This window comes from Oncorhynchus nerka, unplaced genomic scaffold (genome assembly GCF_034236695.1).
Source record: "Oncorhynchus nerka isolate Pitt River unplaced genomic scaffold, Oner_Uvic_2.0 unplaced_scaffold_1348, whole genome shotgun sequence".
Taxonomy (NCBI): Eukaryota; Metazoa; Chordata; class Actinopteri; order Salmoniformes; family Salmonidae; genus Oncorhynchus; species Oncorhynchus nerka.
This window is the reverse complement of record NW_027039998.1, coordinates 102,501-122,306: the sequence shown is the minus strand read 5'-3', so window position 1 is coordinate 122,306 and position 19,806 is coordinate 102,501. Positions and strand designations below refer to the sequence as shown.

The following is a 19,806-nucleotide window of genomic DNA, read 5'->3' as shown; positions in this document are numbered from 1 at the left end:
TGTACCCTCTCTCTGTCTCTCCTTCAAATCAAATTTTATTATACATTTCTCTCCTCTATATACTATCTCTCTTTGTATGAGAGGACCCTCATCATTCTTCCTGAGTCATACACTAATTATTGACGGGCAGCTTATTCTGTTCAATATAGTTCTGTACCTGTATCTCTGTCTTCTCTGACTCCCGCCCCCATATTTGACCTGTCCCACCTCTCCTCTGGTGTTGTGGCACAAGGCACCATAAAGACAGGGCACAGTCCAGTGGGAGGTGCATTGTGGGGGAGGTGAGGGCTCTGCTGGGGGACAGGTTCTATACCAGTCCAGTGGGAGGTGCATTGTGGGGGAGGTGAGGGCTCTGCTGGGGGACAGGTTACAAAAGCCCCATGCAGAGTCTTCCTCGGGATCAGAGGGAGATACTTCCTGATATACTAACCATTTATTTACCTTGTGAAGGATATTAAACAGAGAGAGGACTAGGAGTCTTCTCAACTCAGCCATGTCAGGTGGGTGAGAGGACAATACTGGATACAACTCCATCCTCTCCCAGGGGATCACAGCATCTTTGGGAATATTTCTAAATTTAATGTAGACAATATAACCAGGATAAACATGAAATGCATTCAGTCCCGATTGAATGAGCTATTTATAATAATTGACTTGGCAAAAAAAAAGACAAATATTTGTTAACTATTAATTCTATTAATTAATGCTAATTATATTTTGCTGTACTGAAGAATGATAATATTGGATCGTTTTATCATTGATTAGGTGTTTGATCAATTTGCGTGATTGAATTTGACCACATTCATTTTGTATTATTTCCTTTTATAGGATTCATACAATACATGATATATATATATAATGAAGTCCCTAAACCATTTCTTTGAATGTGAGCAGCCATTGCTGTATTGGTATGTGATGAGGTGGAGTCCACCTTTAAACAAAGGTATCTACCAACCACACTCTTCGTTGGCGTTCTGTGTAACACTGCACCGCCATCATGATTGTGTCATGAACTCTTTTTTGTTCCCTGACAGACAAAGACATCGATGTGAAGAAGCCCAAAAGAAAGGTAAGAACCAGACCCCCCACGCCTTTCATGCCGTCTCTCTTTCTCTCCTTCTTTCCCTGGGTTGTTTATCTTTTCTCATCAACTTGCAGTTTCACTCAAAGCTGTCTTGAAAATATCTGATGTAAGTACCAACATGCATGATTATAAGGTCCAGTTTTATGTGTATTCTCACTGTCTATCATTCTGTTATCCCTCCTCTATTCCCTCCTCTATTCCCTCCTCTATTCCCTCCTCTATTCCCTCCTCTATTCCCTACTCTATTCCCTCCTCTATTCCCTCCTCTATTCCCTCATCTATTCACTACTCTATTCCCTCCTCTATTCCCTCCTCTATTCCCTCCTCTATTCCCTCCTCTATTCCCTCCTCTATTCCCTCCTCTATTCCCTCCTCTATTCCCTCCTCTATTCCCTCCTCTATTCCCTCCTCTATTCCCTCCTCTATTCCCTGTTCTATTCCCTCCTCTATTCCCTCCTCTATTCCCTCCTCTATTCCCTCCTCTATTCTCCTCTATTCACTCCTCTAAACCCTAAACTCTATTCCCTCCTCTATTCCCTCCTCTATTCCCCTACTGTTTCCCTCCTCTATTCCCCTCCTCTATTCCCTCCTTCTATTCCCTCCTCTATTCCCTTCTATTCCCTACTCTATTCCCTCTTCTATTCCCTCCTCTATTCCCTCCTCTATTCCCAAATCTATTCCCTCCTCTATTCCCTCCTCTATTCCCTCCTCTATTCCCTCCTCTATTCCCTACTCTATTCCTCCCTCTATTCCCTCCCTCTATTCCTCCTCTATTCCTCCTCTATTCCTACTCTATTCCCTCCTCTATTCCCTCCTCTATTCCCTCCTTATTCCCTACACTAGCCTGTCTTCCCTCTTATTCCCTCCTGTATTCCCTCCTCTATTCCCTCCTCTATTCCTCATCTATTCCCTCCTCATTCCCTCCTTATTCCCTACTCTATTCACTCCTCTATTCCCTCCTCTATTCCCTCCTCTATTCCAAATTCCATCCTCTATTCCCTCCCTCTATTCCCTTGTTAATTCCCTCCTCTATTCCTAATTATTCCTTTCTATTCCCCTGACTTATTCCCCTCCTCTATTCCCTCCTCTATTCCCTCCTATTCCCTGTTTCTATTCCCTCCTCTATTCCCTCCTCTATTCCCTCCTCTATTCCCTCCTCTATTCCCTCCCTCTATTCTCTCTCCTCTATTCCCTCCTCTATTCCCTCCTCTATTCCCTCTCTATTCTCCTCTATTCCCTCCTCTCTCTATTCCCTCCTCTATTCCCTCCTATTCCCTCCTCTATTCCCTCCTCCTATTCCCTCTCTATTCCCTCCTCTATTCCCTCTCTATTCCCTCCTCTATTCCCTCCTCTATTCCCTCCCTCTATTCCCTCCTCTATTCCCTCCTCTATTCCCTCCTCTATTCCTCTATTCCCTCCTCTATTCTCTATTTCCTCTCCTCTATTCCCTCCTCTATTCACTACTCTATTCCCTCCTCTATTCCCTATTCCCTCCCTCTACTTCTCTCTCTATTCCCTCCTCTATTCCCTCCTCTATTCCCTCCTCTATTCCCTCCTCTATTCCCTCCTCTATTCCCTCCTCTATTCCCCTCCTCTATTCCCTCCTCTATTCCCTCCCTCTATTCCCTCCTCTATTCCCTACTCTGTCCCTCTCTCTATTCCCATCTCCTCTGTTTCCCTACTCTCATTCTGCAGGTTCTATTCCTCCAGTACTATTCCCTATACAATATTCCCTCCTCTATTCCCTCTCTCTACAGTCCTCTATTCCCTATCATTCTTTCTATTCAACTCTAATTACCTCCTCTATTCTGTGTCAATCTAGTTATTCCAACAGTACAGTAATCTCCTAACAATATGCTTGTGTTTCTATTCCAACAGTAATACCTAACAATATGCTTGTGTTTCTAGCTCCAACAGTACAGTAATACCTAACAATATGCTTGTGTTTCTAGCTCCAACAGCTTGGGGGCTCCAACAAGGTACTGCTGTGGCTCCAACAGCAGTACAGTAATACCCTATGCTTGTGTTTCTAGCTCCAACAGTACAGTAATACCTAACAATATGCTTGTGTTTCTAGCTCCAACAGTACAGTAGGATACCTAACAATATGCTTGTGTTTCTAGCTCCAACAGTAATACCTACAATATGCTTGTGTTTCTAGCTCCAACAGTACAGTAATACCTAACAATATGCTTGTGGGTAATAGTTCCAACTGTGTTTCTAGCTACAGTAATACCTAATCAATATGCTTGTGTTTCTAGCTTAACAGTACAGTAATACCTAACAATATGCTTGTGTTTCTAGCTCCAACAACAGTAATACCTAACAATATGCTTGTGTTTCTAGCTCCAACATTTGTAACAGTAATACCTAACAATATGCTTGTGTTTCTAGCTCCAACAGTACATACCTAACAATATGCTTGTGTTTCTAGCTCAACAGTAATACCTAACAATATGCTTGTGTTTCTAGCTCCAACAGTACAGTAATACCTAACAATATGCTTGTGTTTCTATATAACAGTAATACCTAACAGTAATACCTAACAATATGCTTGTGTTTCTAGTTTTAAACAACAGTAATACCTAACAATATGCTTGTGTTTCTAGCTCCAACAGTAATACCTAACAATATGCTTGTGTTTCTAGCTCAACAGTAATACCTAACAACATGCTTGTGTTTCTAGCTCCAACAAAACAGTAATACCTAACAATATGCTTGTGTTTCTAGCTCCAACAGTAATACCTAGCAATATGCTTGTGTTTCTAGCTCCAACAGTAATACCTAACAATATGCTTGTGTTTCTAGTTCCAACAGTAATACCATGATTATAACAATATGCTTGTGTTTCTAGCTCCAACAGTAATACCTAACAATATGCTTGTGTTTCTAGCTCCAACAGTAATACCTAACAATATGCTTGTGTTTCTAGCTCCAACAGTAATACCTAACAATATGCTTGTGTTTCTAGCTCAACAGTAATACCTAACAATATGCTTGTGTTTCTAGCTCCAACAGTAATACCTAACAATATGCTTGTGTTTCTAGCTCCAACAGTAATACCTAACAATATGCTTGTGTTTCTAGCTCCAACAGTACAGTAATACCTAACAATATGCTTGTGTTTCTAGTTCCAACAGTACAGTAATACCTAACAATATGCTTGTGTTTCTAGTTCCAACAGTAATACCTAACAATATGCTTGTGTTTCTATTCCAACAGTAATACCTATTCAATATGCTTGTGTTTCTAGCTCCAACAGTAATACCTAACAATATGCTTGTGTTTCTATTCCCTCCAACAGTAATACCTAACAATATGCTTGTGTTTCTAGCTCCAACAGTAATACCTAACAATATGCTTGTGTTTCTAGCTCCAACAGTAATACCTAACAATATGCTTGTGTTTCTAGCTCCAACAGTAATACCTAACAATATGCTTGTGTTTCTAGCTCCAACAGTAATACCTAACAATATGCTTGTGTTTCTAGCTCCAACAGTAATGCTTGTGTTTCCTAACAATATGCTTGTGTTTCTAGCTCCAACAGTAATACCTAACAATATGCTTGTGTTTCTAGTTCCAACAGTAATACCTAACAATATGCTTGTGTTTCTAGCTCCAACAGTAATACCTAACAATATGCTTGTGTTTCTAGCTCCAACAGTAATACCTAACAATATGCTTGTGTTTCTAGCTCCAACAGTAATACCTAACAATATGCTTGTGTTTCTAGTTCCAACAGTACAGTAATACCTAACAATATGCTTGTGTTTCTAGCTCCAACAGTACAGTAATACCTAACAATATGCTTGTGTTTCTAGCTCCAACAGTAATACCTAGCAATATGCTTGTGTTTCTAGCTCCAACTGTAATACTAGTAATACCAATATGCTTGTGTTTCTAGCTCCAACAGTAAGTAATACCTAACAATATGCTTGTGTTTCTAGCTCCAACAGTAATACCTAACAATATGCTTGTGTTTCTAGCTCCAACAGTAATACCTAACAATATGCTTGTGTTTCTAGCTCCAACAGTAATACCTAACAATATGCTTGTGTTTCTAGCTCCAACAGTACAGTAATACCTAACAATATGCTTGTGTTTCTAGCTCCAACAACAGTAATACCTAACAATATGCTTGTGTTTCTAGCTCAACAACAGTAATACCTAACAATATGCTTGTGTTTCTAGCTCCAACAGTAATACCTAACAATATGCTTGTGTTTCTAGCTCCAACAGTAATACCTAACAATATGCTTGTGTTTCTAGCTACCTAACAATACAGTAATACCTAACAATATGCTTGTGTTTCTAGCTCCAACAGTAATACCTAACAATATGCTTGTGTTTCTAGTTCCAACAGTACAGTAATACCTAACAATATGCTTGTGTTTCTAGTTCCAACAGTACAGTAATACCTAACAATATGCTTGTGTTTCTAGCTCCAACAGTACAGTAATACCTAACAATATGCTTGTGTTTCTAGCTCCAACAGTACAGTAATACCTAACAATATGCTTGTGTTTCTAGTTCCAACAGTACAGTAATACCTAACAATATGCTTGTGTTTCTAGTTCCAACAGTAATACCTAACAATATGCTTGTGTTTCTAGTTCCAACAGTAATATGCTCAGTGATCTGTTTATTAATGGATGGATATAGGTCTTTAGCAGTTTGGCTCTATAGTGTCACCCCCTTTGAAGAGGGGATGACGCTTGTGTTTCAGCTTTCAATCTTTAGGGATCCCGGACTATACGAAAGAGAGGTTGAACAGACTGGTAATAGGGGTTGCAACATTGGCGGCAGATAATTTTAGAAAGAGAGGGTCCAGATTGTCTAGCTCAGCTGATTTGTCCGGGTCCAGGTTTTGCAGCTCTTTCAGAACATCTGCGATCTGGATTTGGGTGAAGGAGAAACTGGGGAGGCTCGGGCTCAAGTAGCTGCGAGGGGTGCGGAGCTGTTGGCCGATGTTGGGAGGAAAAAGCTAGCCTTTGCTTTCCTGACTGACTGCGTACATTGGTTCCTGACATCCCTGAACAGTTGCATATCGCGGGGACTATTCGATGCTATTGCAGTCCGCCACAGGATGTTTTTGTGCTGGTCAAGGGCAGTCAGGTCTGGAGTGAACCAAGGGCTGTATCTGTTCTTAGTTCTACAGTTTTTGAAAGGGGCATGCTTATTTAAGATGGTGAGGAAAAATCTTTTCAAGAATGATGAGGTGTCCTCGACTGACGGGATGAGGTCAATATCCTCCGGGATACCCGGGCCAGGTCGATTAGAAAGGCCTGCTCGCAGAAGTGTTTTAGGGAGTGTTTGACAGTGATGAGGGGTGGTCGTTTGACCGCGGATTCATAGCGGATGCAGGCAATGAGGCAGTGATCGCTAAGATCCTGGTTGAAAACAGCAGAGGTGTATTTGGAGGGCCAGTTGGTCAGGATAATATCTATGAGGGTGCCCATGTTTACAGATTTAGGGTTGTACCTGGTGGGTTCCTTGGTGATTTGTGTGAGATTGAGGGCATCTAGCTTAGATTGTAGGACTGCCGTGGTGTTAAGCATATCCCAGTTTAGGTCACCTAACAGAATGAACTCTGAAGCTAGATGGGGGCGATCAATTCACATGTGGTATCCAGGCACAGCTGGGGGGGGGTGGTCTATGACAGGCGGCAACAGTGAGATACTATTTCTGGAGAGATTAATTTTAAAAATTAGAAGTTCGAACTGTTTGGGCATAGATTTGGAAAGTATGACAGAACTTTGCAGGCCATCTCTGCAGTAGATTGCAACTCCTCCCCCTTTGGCAGTTCTATGTTGACGGAAAATGTTGTAGTTGGGTATGGAAATCTCCAAATTTTTGACTAGAATACGGTATATACATATGAAGTAAACAGCAGTAGTTATATAGGATGAACCATGACTAGAATACAGTATATACATATGAAGTGAACAGCAGGATGAACCATGACTAGAATACAGTATATTCATATGAAGTGGACAGCAGGATGAACCATGACTAGAATACAGTATATACATATGAAGTGGACAGCAGGATGAACCAGGACTAGAATACAGTATATACATATGAAGTGGACAGCAGGATGAACCAGGACTAGAATACAGTATATACATATGAAGTGGACAGCAGTAGTTATATAGGATGAACCATGACTAGAATACAGTATATTCATATGAAGTGGACAGCAGGATGAACCATGACTAGAATACAGTATATACATATGAAGTGGACAGCAGTAGTTATATAGGATGAACCAGGACTAGAATACAGTATATCCATACGAAGTGGACAGCAGTAGTTATATAGGATGAACCATGACTAGAATACAGTATATTCATATGAAGTGGACAGCAGGATGAACCATGACTAGAATACAGTATATTCATATGAAGTGGACAGCAGGATGAACCATGACTAGAATACAGTATATACATATGAAGTGGACAGCAGGATGAACCACTAGAATACAGTATAGCAGCAGTCTGTCAGCAGTCTGTCAGGTACCTGTCTTATCTCTGTCCTCGTGTCTACCTATAGCCATGAAATTCCAACAGCTTGTCTCTTTGAATGACTTCAAGGTAAAAACGATAGTGGACTATGGAGTGTGGGGCTGTCAGTACTTTATCCTCTCGATGCAGTACACCTCCACAGTACGTCTTGTCTGCAGTACACCTCCACAGTACGTCTTGTCTGCTCCGTATGCAGTACACCTCCACAGTACTTCTTGTCTGCTCCGTATGCAGTACACCTCCACAGTACGTCTTGTCTGCAGTACACCTCCACAGTACGTCTTGTCTGCTCCGTATGCAGTACACCTCCACAGTACGTCTTGTCGGCTCCGTATGCAGTACACCTCCACAGTACGTCTTGTCTGCTCAGTATGCAGTACACCTCCACAGTACGTCTTGTCTGCTCCGTATGCAGTACACCTCCACAGTACGTCTTGTCTGCTCCGTATGCAGTACACCTCCACAGTACGTCTTGCCGGCTCCGTATGCAGTACACCTCCACAGTACGTCTTGTCTGCTCAGTATGCAGTACACCTCCACAGTACTTCTTGTCTGCAGTACACCTCCACAGTACGTCTTGTCTGCTCCGTATGCAGTACACCTCCACAGTACTTCTTGTCTGCCCGTATGCAGTACACCTCCACAGTACGTCTTGTCATGCAGTACACCTCCACAGCACGTCTTGTCTCCGTATGCAGTACACCTCCACAGTACTTCTTGTCTTCTCAGTATGCAGTACACCTCCACAGTACTTCTTGTCTGCTCCGTATGCAGTACACCTCCACAGTACTTCTTGTCGGCTCCGTATGCAGTACACCTCCACAGTACGTCCTGTCTGCAGTACACCTCCACAGTACTTCTTGTCTGCAGTACACCTCCACAGTACTTCTTGTCTGCTCCGTATGCAGTACACCTCCACAGTACTTCTTGTCTGCTCCGTATGCAGTACACCTCCACAGTACTTCTTGTCTGCTCCGTATGCAGTACACCTCCACAGTACGTCTTGTCTGCTCCGTATGCAGTACACCTCCACAGTACTTCTTGTCTGCTCCGTATGCAGTACACCTCCACAGTACGTCTTGTCTGCTCCATATGCAGTACACCTCCACAGTACGTCTTGTCTGCTCAGTATGCAGTACACCTCCACAGTACTTCTTGTCTGCTCCGTATGCAGTACACCTCCACAGTACTTCTTGTCTGCTCCGTATGCAGTACACCTCCACAGTACTTCTTGTCTGCTCCGTATGCAGTACACCTCCACAGTACTTCTTGTCTGCTCCGTATGCAGTACACCTCCACAGTACGTCTTGTCTGCTCCATATGCAGTACACCTCCACAGTACGTCTTGTCTGCTCAGTATGCAGTACACCTCCACAGTACTTCTTGTCTGCTCCGTATGCAGTACACCTCCACAGTACGTCCTGCCTGCTCCGTATGCAGTACACCTCCACAGTACGTCTTGTCTGCAGTACACCTCCACAGTACTTCTTGTCTGCTCCGTATGCAGTACACCTCCACAGTACGTCCTGCCTGCTCCGTATGCAGTACACCTCCACAGTACGTCTTGTCTGCAGTACACCTCCACAGTACTTCTTGTCTGCTCCGTATGCAGTACACCTCCACAGTACGTCTTGTCTGCTCCGTATGCAGTACACCTCCACAGTACGTCTTGTCTGCTCCGTATGCAGTACACCTCCACAGTACTTCTTGTCTGCTCCGTATGCAGTACACCTCCACAGTACGTCTTGCCGGCTCCGTATGCAGTACACCTCCACAGTACGTCTTGCCGCTCCATATGCAGTACACCTCCACAGTACTCTTGTCTGCAGTACACCTCCACAGTACTTCTTGTCTGCTCCGTATGCAGTACACCTCCACAGTACGTCTTGTCTGCAGTACACCTCCACAGTACTTCTTGTCTGCTCCGTATGCAGTACACCTCCACAGTACTTCTTGTCTGCTCCGTATGCAGTACACCTCCACAGTACGTCTTGTCTGCAGTACACCTCCACAGTACGTCTTGTCTGCAGTACACCTCCACAGTACGTCTTGTCTGCTCCGTATGCAGTACACCTCCACAGTACGCCTTGTCTGCCCGTATGCAGTACACCTCCACAGTACGCCTTGTCTGCTCCGTATGCAGTACACCTCCACAGTACTTCTTGTCTGCTCCGTATGCAGTACACCTCCACAGTACGTCTTGTCTGCTCCGTATGCAGTACACCTCCACAGTACGTCTTGTCTGCAGTACACCTCCACAGTACGTCTTGTCTGCAGTACACCTCCACAGTACGTCTTGCCGGCTCCGTATGCAGTACACCTCCACAGTACGTCTTGTCTGCTCCGTATGCAGTACACCTCCACAGTACTTCTTGTCTGCTCCGTATGCAGTACACCTCCACAGCACGTCTCGCCGGCTCCATGTGTCAGCTGATGTTTTTTACACGGTAGTGTTTTATCTCGGCAATGTTTCTTTGTATAACACTTGCTACTATTTCGGCCAGGTCTCTCTTGAAAAGAGCTGTTTTAATCTCAGTGAGACTAACCGTTGGGGGGGGCAGGTAGCCTAGTGGTTGGAGCGTTGGGCCAGTAACCCGAAAGGTTGCTAGATTGAATCCCTGAGCTGACAAGGTAAAAATCTGTCGTTCTGCCCCTGAACAAGGCAGTTAACCCACTGTTCCCCGGTAGGCCGTCATTGTAAATAAGAATTTGTTCTTAACTGACTTGCCTAGTTAAATAAAGGTAAAATAAAAAGCGATCAAACAGGCAAAACGTATTGACAAGGTGGAGTCGCAATTCAACGGCTCAGACACAAGAGGTATGTGGCAGGGTCTACAGACAACCACGGATTACCAAGGGAAGACCAGTCTACAGACAACCACGGATTACCAAGGGAAGACCAGTCTACAGACAATCACGGATTACCAAGGGAAGACCAGTCTACAGACAATCACGGATTACCAAGGGAAGACCAGTCTACAGACAACCACGGATTACCAAGGGAAGACCAGTCTACAGACAACCACGGATTACCAAGGGAAGACCAGTCTACAGACAACCACAGATTACCAAGGGAAGACCAGTCTACAGACAACCACGGATTACCAAGGGAAGACCAGTCTACAGACAATCACGGATTACCAAGGGAAGACCAGTCTACAGACAATCACGGATTACCAAGGGAAGACCAGTCTACAGACAACCACGGATTACCAAGGGAAGACCAGTCTACAGACAATCACAGATTACCAAGGAAAGACCAGTCTACAGACAATCACGGATTACCAAGGGAAGACCAGTCTACAGACAACCACAGATTACCAAGGGAAGACCAGTCTACAGACAACCACGGATTACCAAGGGAAGACCAGTCTACAGACAACCACAGATGACCAAGGGAAGACCAGTCTACAGACAACCACGGATTACCAAGGGAAAACCAGTCTACAGACAATCACGGATTACCAAGGGAAGACCAGTCTACAGACAATCACGGATTACCAAGGGAAGACCAGTCTACAGACAATCACGGATTACCAAGGGAAGACCAGTCTACAGACAATCACGGATTACCAAGGGAAGACCAGTCTACAGACAACCACGGATTACCAAGGGAAGACCAGTCTACAGACAACCACGGATTACCAAGGGAAAACCAGTCTACAGACAATCACGGATTACCAAGGGAAGACCAGTCTACAGACAACCACGGATTACCAAGGGAAAACCAGTCTACAGACAACCACGGATTACCAAGGGAAGACCAGTCTACAGACAACCACGGATTACCAAGGGAAGACCAGTCTACAGACAATCACGGATTACCAAGGGAAGACCAGTCTACAGACAATCACAGATTACCAAGGGAAGACCAGTCTACAGACAACCACGGATTACCAAGGGAAGACCAGTCTACAGACAATCACGGATTACCAAGGGAAGACCAGTCTACAGACAATCACAGATTACCAAGGGAAGACCAGTCTACAGACAACCACGGATTACCAAGGGAAGACCAGTCTACAGACAATCACGGATTACCAAGGGAAGACCAGTCTACAGACAACCACAGATGACCAAGGGAAGACCAGTCTACAGACAATCACGGATTACCAAGGGAAGACCAGTCTACAGACAACCACGGATTACCAAGGGAAAACCAGTCTACAGACAATCACGGATTACCAAGGGAAGACCAGTCTACAGACAATCACGGATTACCAAGGGAAGACCAGTCTACAGACAATCACGGATTACCAAGGGAAGACCAGTCTACAGACAACCACGGATTACCAAGGGAAAACCAGTCTACAGACAATCACGGATTACCAAGGGAAGACCAGTCTACAGACAATCACGGATTACCAAGGGAAGACCAGTCTACAGACAATCACGGATTACCAAGGGAAGACCAGTCTACAGACAATCACGGATTACCAAGGGAAGACCAGTCTACAGACAACCACGGATTACCAAGGGAAGACCAGTCTACAGACAACCACGGATTACCAAGGGAAAACCAGTCTACAGACAATCACGGATTACCAAGGGAAGACCAGTCTACAGACAACCACGGATTACCAAGGGAAAACCAGTCTACAGACAACCACGGATTACCAAGGGAAGACCAGTCTACAGACAACCACGGATTACCAAGGGAAGACCAGTCTACAGACAACCACGGATTACCAAGGGAAAACCAGTCTACAGACAATCACGGATTACCAAGGGAACCAGTCTACAGACAACCACGGATTACCAAGGGAAAACCAGTCTACAGACAAGATGGCCACCGTTGTTCCTGAACCCAAGAAGGCATAGATAACTGAACTGAATGACTATCACCCCGTAGCACTCAATACTGTCATCATGAAGTGCTTTGAGAGACTAGTTAAGGATCATATCACCTCCACCTTACCTGACACCTTAGATCCACTTCAGTTTGAATACCGCCCCAACAGGTCCACAGACGATGCAATTGCCATTGAGCAGCACACTGCCCTATCCCATCTGGACAAGACGAATACCTATGTAAGAATGCTGTTTATTGACTATAGCTCAGCATTCAACACCATAGTACCCTCCAAGCTCATCATTAAGCTCAAGGCCCTGGGTCTCAATCCCACCCTGCTGTGCAACTGGGTCCTGGACTTCCTGACAGGCCGCCCCCAGGTGTTGGAGGTAGGAAACATCATCTCCACTTCGCTGATCTTCAACACAGGGGTCCCACAAGGGTCAGTGCTCAGCCCCCTCCTGTACTCCCTGTTCACCCATGACTGCATGGCCAAACACGCCTCCAACTCAATCATCAAGTTTGCAGACGACACAACAGTAGTAGCCTTGATCACCCACAACGACGAGACAGCCTACAGGGAGGAGGTGAGGGCCCTGGGAGTGTGGTGTCAGGAAAATAACCTTTCACTCAACGTCAACAAAACAAAGGAGATGATTGTGGACGTCAGGAAACAGCAGAGGGAGCAATCCCCCCCTATCCACATCAATGGAACAGTAGTGGAGAGGGTAGAAAGTTTTAAGTTCCTCGGCGTACACATCACGGACAAACTGAAATGGTCCACCAACACAGACAGCGTGGTGAAGAAGGGTAGTGAGGTCTGCACAACGCATCACCGGGGGCAAACTACCTGCCCTCCAGGACACCCACACCACCCGATGTCACAGGAAGGCCAAAAAGATCATCAAGGACAACAACCACCCGAGCCACTGCCTGTTCACCCCGCTATCATCCAGAAGGCGAGGTCAGTACAGGTGCATCAAAGCAGGGACCGAGAGACTGAAAAACAGCTTCTATCTCAAGGCCATCAGACTGTTAAACAGTCATGACTAGGCGGTTTCCACCCGGTTATTCAACCTTGCCCCTTAGAGGCTGCTGCCCCATGTACATAGACACAGAATCACTGTCCACTTTAATAATGGAACACTGGTCACTTTAATAATGGAACACTGGTCACTTTAATAATGGAACACTAGTCACTTTAATAATGGAACACTGGTCACTTTAATAATGGAACACTGGTCACTTTAATAATGGAACACTAGTCACTTCAATAATGGAACACTGGTCACTTTAATAATGGAACACTAGTCACTTTAATAATGGAACACTGGTCACTTTAATAATGGAACACTGGTCACTTTAATAATGGAACACTAGTCACTTCAATAATGGAACACTAGTCACTTTAATAATGGAACACTAGTTACTTTAATAATGGAACACTAGTCACTTTAATAATGGAACACTGGTCACTTTAATAATGGAACACTGGTCACTTTAATAATGGAACACTGGTCACTTTAATAATGGAACACTAGTCACTTTAATAACGGAACACTGGTCACTTTAATAATGGAACACTAGTCACTTTAATAATGGAACACTGGTCACTTTAATAATGGAACACTAGTCACTTTAATAATGGAACACTAGTTACTTTAATAATGGAACACTAGTCACTTTAATAATGGAACACTGGTCACTTTAATAATGGAACACTAGTCACTTTAATAATGGAACACTAGTCACTTTAATAATGGAACACTGGTCACTTTAATAATGGAACACTGGTCACTTTAATAATGGAACACTAGTCACTTTAATAATGGAACACTGGTGACTTTAATCATGTTTACATACTGCTTTACTCATCTCATATGTAAATACTGTATTCTATTCTACTGTGTTTACTAACTCTGGCCCCTTTAATACAGTTTCCATACTGCTACTCATCTCATATGTAAATACTGTATTCTATTCTACTGTATTTACTAACTAGTCACTATAATACAGTTTACATACTGTTACTCATCTCATATGTAAATACTGTATTCTATTCTACTGTATTTACTAACTAGTCACTATAATACTGTTTCCGATTTGAGTTTATTGTTGTGAATTGTTAGATACTACTGCACTGTTGGAACTAGGAATACAAGCATTTAGTTAGATATTACTGCACTGTTGGAACTAGGAATACAAGCATTTAGTTAGATATTACTGCACTGTTGGAACTAGGAATACAAGCATTTAGTTAGATACTACAGTTGGAGCTAGAAACACAAGCATTTAGTTAGATATTACTGTTGGAGCTAGGAACACAAGCATTTAGTTAGATATTACTGCACTGTTGGAGCTAGAAACACAAGCATTTAGTTAGATACTACTGCACTGTTGGAGCTAGAAACACAAGCATTTAGTTAGATACATTTAGTTAGATACTGTTGGAGCTAGAAACACAAGCATTTAGTTAGATATTACTGCACTGTTGGATCTAGGAATACAAGCATTTAGTTAGATATTACTGTACTGTTGGAGCTAGGAACACAAGCATTTAGTTAGATAGTACTGCACTGTTGGATCTAGGAATACAAGCATTTAGTTAGATATTACTGTACTGTTGGAGCTAGGAACACAAGCATTTAGTTAGATAGTACTGCACTGTTGGAACTAGGAATACAAGCATTTAGTTAGATATTACTGCACTGTTGGAACTAGGAATACAAGCATTTAGTTAGATATTACTGCACTGTTGGAACTAGGAATACAAGCATTTAGTTAGATACTACTGCACTGTTGGAGCTAGAAACACAAGCATTTAGTTAGATATTACTGTTGGAGCTAGAAACACAAGCATTTAGTTAGATACTACTGTACTGTTGGAGCTAGAAACACAAGCATTTAGTTAGATACTACTGCACTGTTGGAGCTAGAAACACAAGCATTTAGTTAGATATTACTGCACTGTTGGATCTAGGAATACAAGCATTTAGTTAGATATTACTGTACTGTTGGAGCTAGGAACACAAGCATTTAGTTAGATACTACTGCACTGTTGGAGCTAGAAACACAAGCATTTAGTTAGATATTACTGCACTGTTGGAACTAGGAATACAAGCATTTAGTTAGATACTACTGCACTGTTGGAACTAGGAATACAAGCATTTAGTTAGATACTACTGTTGGAGCTAGAAACACAAGCATTTAGTTAGATACTACTGCACTGTTGGAGCTAGGAACACAAGCATTTAGTTAGATACTACTGCACTGTTGGAACTAGAAACACAAGCATTTAGTTAGATACTACTGCACTGTTGGAGCTAGGAGCACAAGCATTTAGTTAGATATTACTGCACTGTTGGAGCTAGGAACACAAGCATTTAGTTAGATACTACTGTTGGAGCTAGGAACACAAGCATTTAGTTAGATACTACTGCACTGTTGGAACTAGGAATACAAGCATTTAGTTAGATATTACTGCACTGTTGGAACTAGGAATACAAGCATTTAGTTAGATATTACTGCACTGTTGGAACTAGAAACACAAGCATTTAGTTAGATACTACTGCACTGTTGGAACTAGGAATACAAGCATTTAGTTAGATATTACTGCACTGTTGGAACTAGGAATACAAGCATTTAGTTAGATATTACTGCACTGTTGGAGCTAGAAACACAAGCATTTAGTTAGATATTACTGCACTGTTGGAAACACAAGCATTTAGTTAGATATTAAACACAAGCATTTAGTTAGATATTACTGTTGGAGCTAGAAACACAAGCATTTAGTTAGATATTACTGTTGGAGCTAGGAACACAAGCATTTAGTTAGATATTACTGCACTGTTGGAGCTAGAAACACAAGCATTTAGTTAGATATTACTGCACTGTTGGAGCTAGAAACACAAGCATTTAGTTAGATATTACTGCACTGTTGGAGCTAGAAACACAAGCATTTAGTTAGATATTACTGCACTGTTGGAGCTAGAAACACAAGCATTTAGTTAGATATTACTGTTGGAGCTAGAAACACAAGCATTTAGTTAGATACTACTGTACTGTTGGAGCTAGAAACACAAGCATTTAGTTAGATACTACTGCACTGTTGGAGCTAGAAACACAAGCATTTAGTTAGATATTACTGCACTGTTGGATCTAGGAATACAAGCATTTAGTTAGATATTACTGTACTGTTGGAGCTAGGAACACAAGCATTTAGTTAGATACTACTGCACTGTTGGAGCTAGAAACACAAGCATTTAGGTAGATATTACTGCACTGTTGGAACTAGGAATACAAGCATTTAGTTAGATACTACTGCACTGTTGGAACTAGGAATACAAGCATTTAGTTAGATACTACTGTTGGAGCTAGAAACACAAGCATTTAGTTAGATACTACTGCACTGTTGGAGCTAGGAACACAAGCATTTAGTTAGATACTACTGCACTGTTGGAACTAGAAACACAAGCATTTAGTTAGATACTACTGCACTGTTGGAGCTAGGAGCACAAGCATTTAGTTAGATATTACTGCACTGTTGGAGCTAGGAACACAAGCATTTAGTTAGATACTACTGTTGGAGCTAGGAACACAAGCATTTAGTTAGATACTACTGCACTGTTGGAACTAGGAATACAAGCATTTAGTTAGATATTACTGCACTGTTGGAACTAGGAATACAAGCATTTAGTTAGATATTACTGCACTGTTGGAACTAGAAACACAAGCATTTAGTTAGATACTACTGCACTGTTGGAACTAGGAATACAAGCATTTAGTTAGATATTACTGCACTGTTGGAGCTAGAAACACAAGCATTTAGTTAGATATTACTGCACTGTTGGAGCTAGAAACACAAGCATTTAGTTAGATATTACTGTTGGAGCTAGAAACACAAGCATTTAGTTAGATATTACTGTTGGAGCTAGGAACACAAGCATTTAGTTAGATATTACTGCACTGTTGGAGCTAGAAACACAAGCATTTAGTTAGATATTACTGCACTGTTGGAGCTAGAAACACAAGCATTTAGTTAGATATTACTATACTGTTGGAGCTAGAAACACAAGCATTTAGTTAGATATTACTGCACTGTTGGAGCTAGAAACACAAGCATTTAGTTAGATATTACTATACTGTTGGAGCTAGAAACACAAGCATTTAGTTAGATATTACTGCACTGTTGGAGCTAGAAACACAAGCATTTAGTTAGATATTACTGCACTGTTGGAGCTAGAAACACAAGCATTTAGTTAGATATTACTGCACTGTTGGAGCTAGAAACACAAGCATTTAGTTAGATACTACTATACTGTTGGAGCTAGAAACACAAGCATTTAGTTAGATATTACTGCACTGTTGGAGCTAGAAACACAAGCATTTCGCTACACCCACAATAACGTCTACTAAACAAGTGTATTTGACAAATAAAATGTGATTTGATTTGGTCAAATAAAGGTGTTTCTGCTACTCTGTGTCCAGGTGGATGTGTGCGGGTATCCTCTCAGCATCTTCTTCATCGTGGTCAATGAGTTCTGTGAACGTTTCTCCTACTATGGCATGCGAGGTGAGCCAATCACACCTCTCTATGTTGACCGATAGCAGAGAGCTGAGCCAATCACACCTCTCTATGTTGACAGATAGCAGAGAGCTGAGCCAATCACACCTCTCTATGTTGACAGATAGCAGAGAGCTGAGCCAATCACACCTCTCTATGTTGACAGATAGCAGAGAGCTGAGCCAATCACACCTCTCTATGTTGACAGATAGCAGAGAGCTGAGCCAATCACACCTCTCTATGTTGACAGATAGCAGAGAGCTGAGCCAATCACACCTCTCTATGTTGACAGATAGCAGAGAGCTGAGCCAATCACACCTCTCTATGTTGACAGATAGCAGAGAGCTGAGCCAATCACACCTCTCTATGTTGACAGATAGCAGAGAGCTGAGCCAATCACACCTCTCTATGTTGACAGATAGCAGAGAGCTGAGCCAATCACACCTCTCTATGTTGACAGATAGCAGAGAGCTGAGCCAATCACACCTCTCTATGTTGACAAATAGCAGTGTTTACTACAGAATGTAAATAAGTCTTTGGTAGTTAAATTTCATTGACCAATGTTAAGGACTGGTCCTGTAGATGGGCATATTGAGTGGTTCTGTTGTCTCCTCTAGCAGTGTTGTATATTGAGTGGTTCTGTTGTCCCCCTCTAGCGGTGTTGGTCCTGTAGATGGACATATTGAGTGGTTCTGTTGTCTCCTCTAGCAGTGTTGTATATTGAGTGGTTCTGTTGTCCCCCTCTAGCGGTGTTGGTCCTGTAGATGGACATATTGAGTGGTTCTGTTGTCTCCTCTAGCGGTGTTGTATATTGAGTGGTTCTGTTGTCTCCCTCTAGCGGTGTTGTATATTGAGTGGTTCTGTTGTCTCCTCTAGCGGTGTTGTATATTGAGTGGTTCTGTTGTCTCCTCTAGCGGTGTTGGTCCTGTAGATGGACATATTGAGTGGTTCTGTTGTCTCCTCTAGCGGTGTTGTATATTGAGTGGTTCTGTTGTCTCCTCTAGCAGTGTTGTATATTGAGTGGTTCTGTTGTCTCCTCTAGCGGTGTTGGTCCTGTAGAAGGACATATTGAGTGGTTCTGTTGTCTCCTCTAGCGGTGTTGGTCCTGTAGATGGACATATTGAGTGGTTCTGTTGTCTCCTCTAGCGGTGTTGGTCCTGTAGATGGACATATTGAGTGGTTCTGTTGTCTCCTCTAGCAGTGTTGTATATTGAGTGGTTCTGTTGTCTCCTCTAGCGGTGTTGGTCCTGTAGATGGACATATTGAGTGGTTCTGTTGTCTCCTCCCTAGCGGTGTTGGTCCTGTAGATGGACATATTGAGTGGTTCTGTTGTCTCCTCTAGCGGTGTTGGTCCTGTAGATGGACATATTGAGTGGTTCTGTTGTCTCCTCTAGCGGTGTTGGTCCTGTAGATGGACATATTGAGTGGTTCTGTTGTCTCCTCTAGCGGTGTTGGTCCTGTAGATGGACATATTGAGTGGTTCTGTTGTCCCCCCCTAGCGGTGTTGGTCCTGTAGATGGACATATTGAGTGGTTCTGTTGTCTCCTCTAGCGGTGTTGTATATTGAGTGGTTCTGTTGTCTCCTCTAGCGGTGTTGGTCCTGTAGATGGACATATTGAGTGGTTCTGTTGTCTCCTCTAGCTGTGTTGGTCCTGTAGATGGACATATTGAGTGGTTCTGTTGTCTCCTCTAGCAGTGTTGTATATTGAGTGGTTCTGTTGTCTCCTCCCTAGCGGTGTTGTATATTGAGTGGTTCTGTTGTCTCCCTCTAGCGGTGTTGTATATTGAGTGGTTCTGTTGTCTCCTCCCTAGCAGTGTTGTATATTGAGTGGTTCTGTTGTCT

The 19,806-nt window shown here is 42.8% G+C and overlaps 1 pseudogene; it reads left to right on the top strand.

Annotated features, from left to right (window-relative positions):
- The first annotated feature begins 363 nt into the window (after positions 1 to 363).
- LOC115120855 (solute carrier family 15 member 1-like) overlaps positions 364 to 19,806 on the top strand; it is an 84,698-nt pseudogene continuing 65,255 nt past the window's right edge.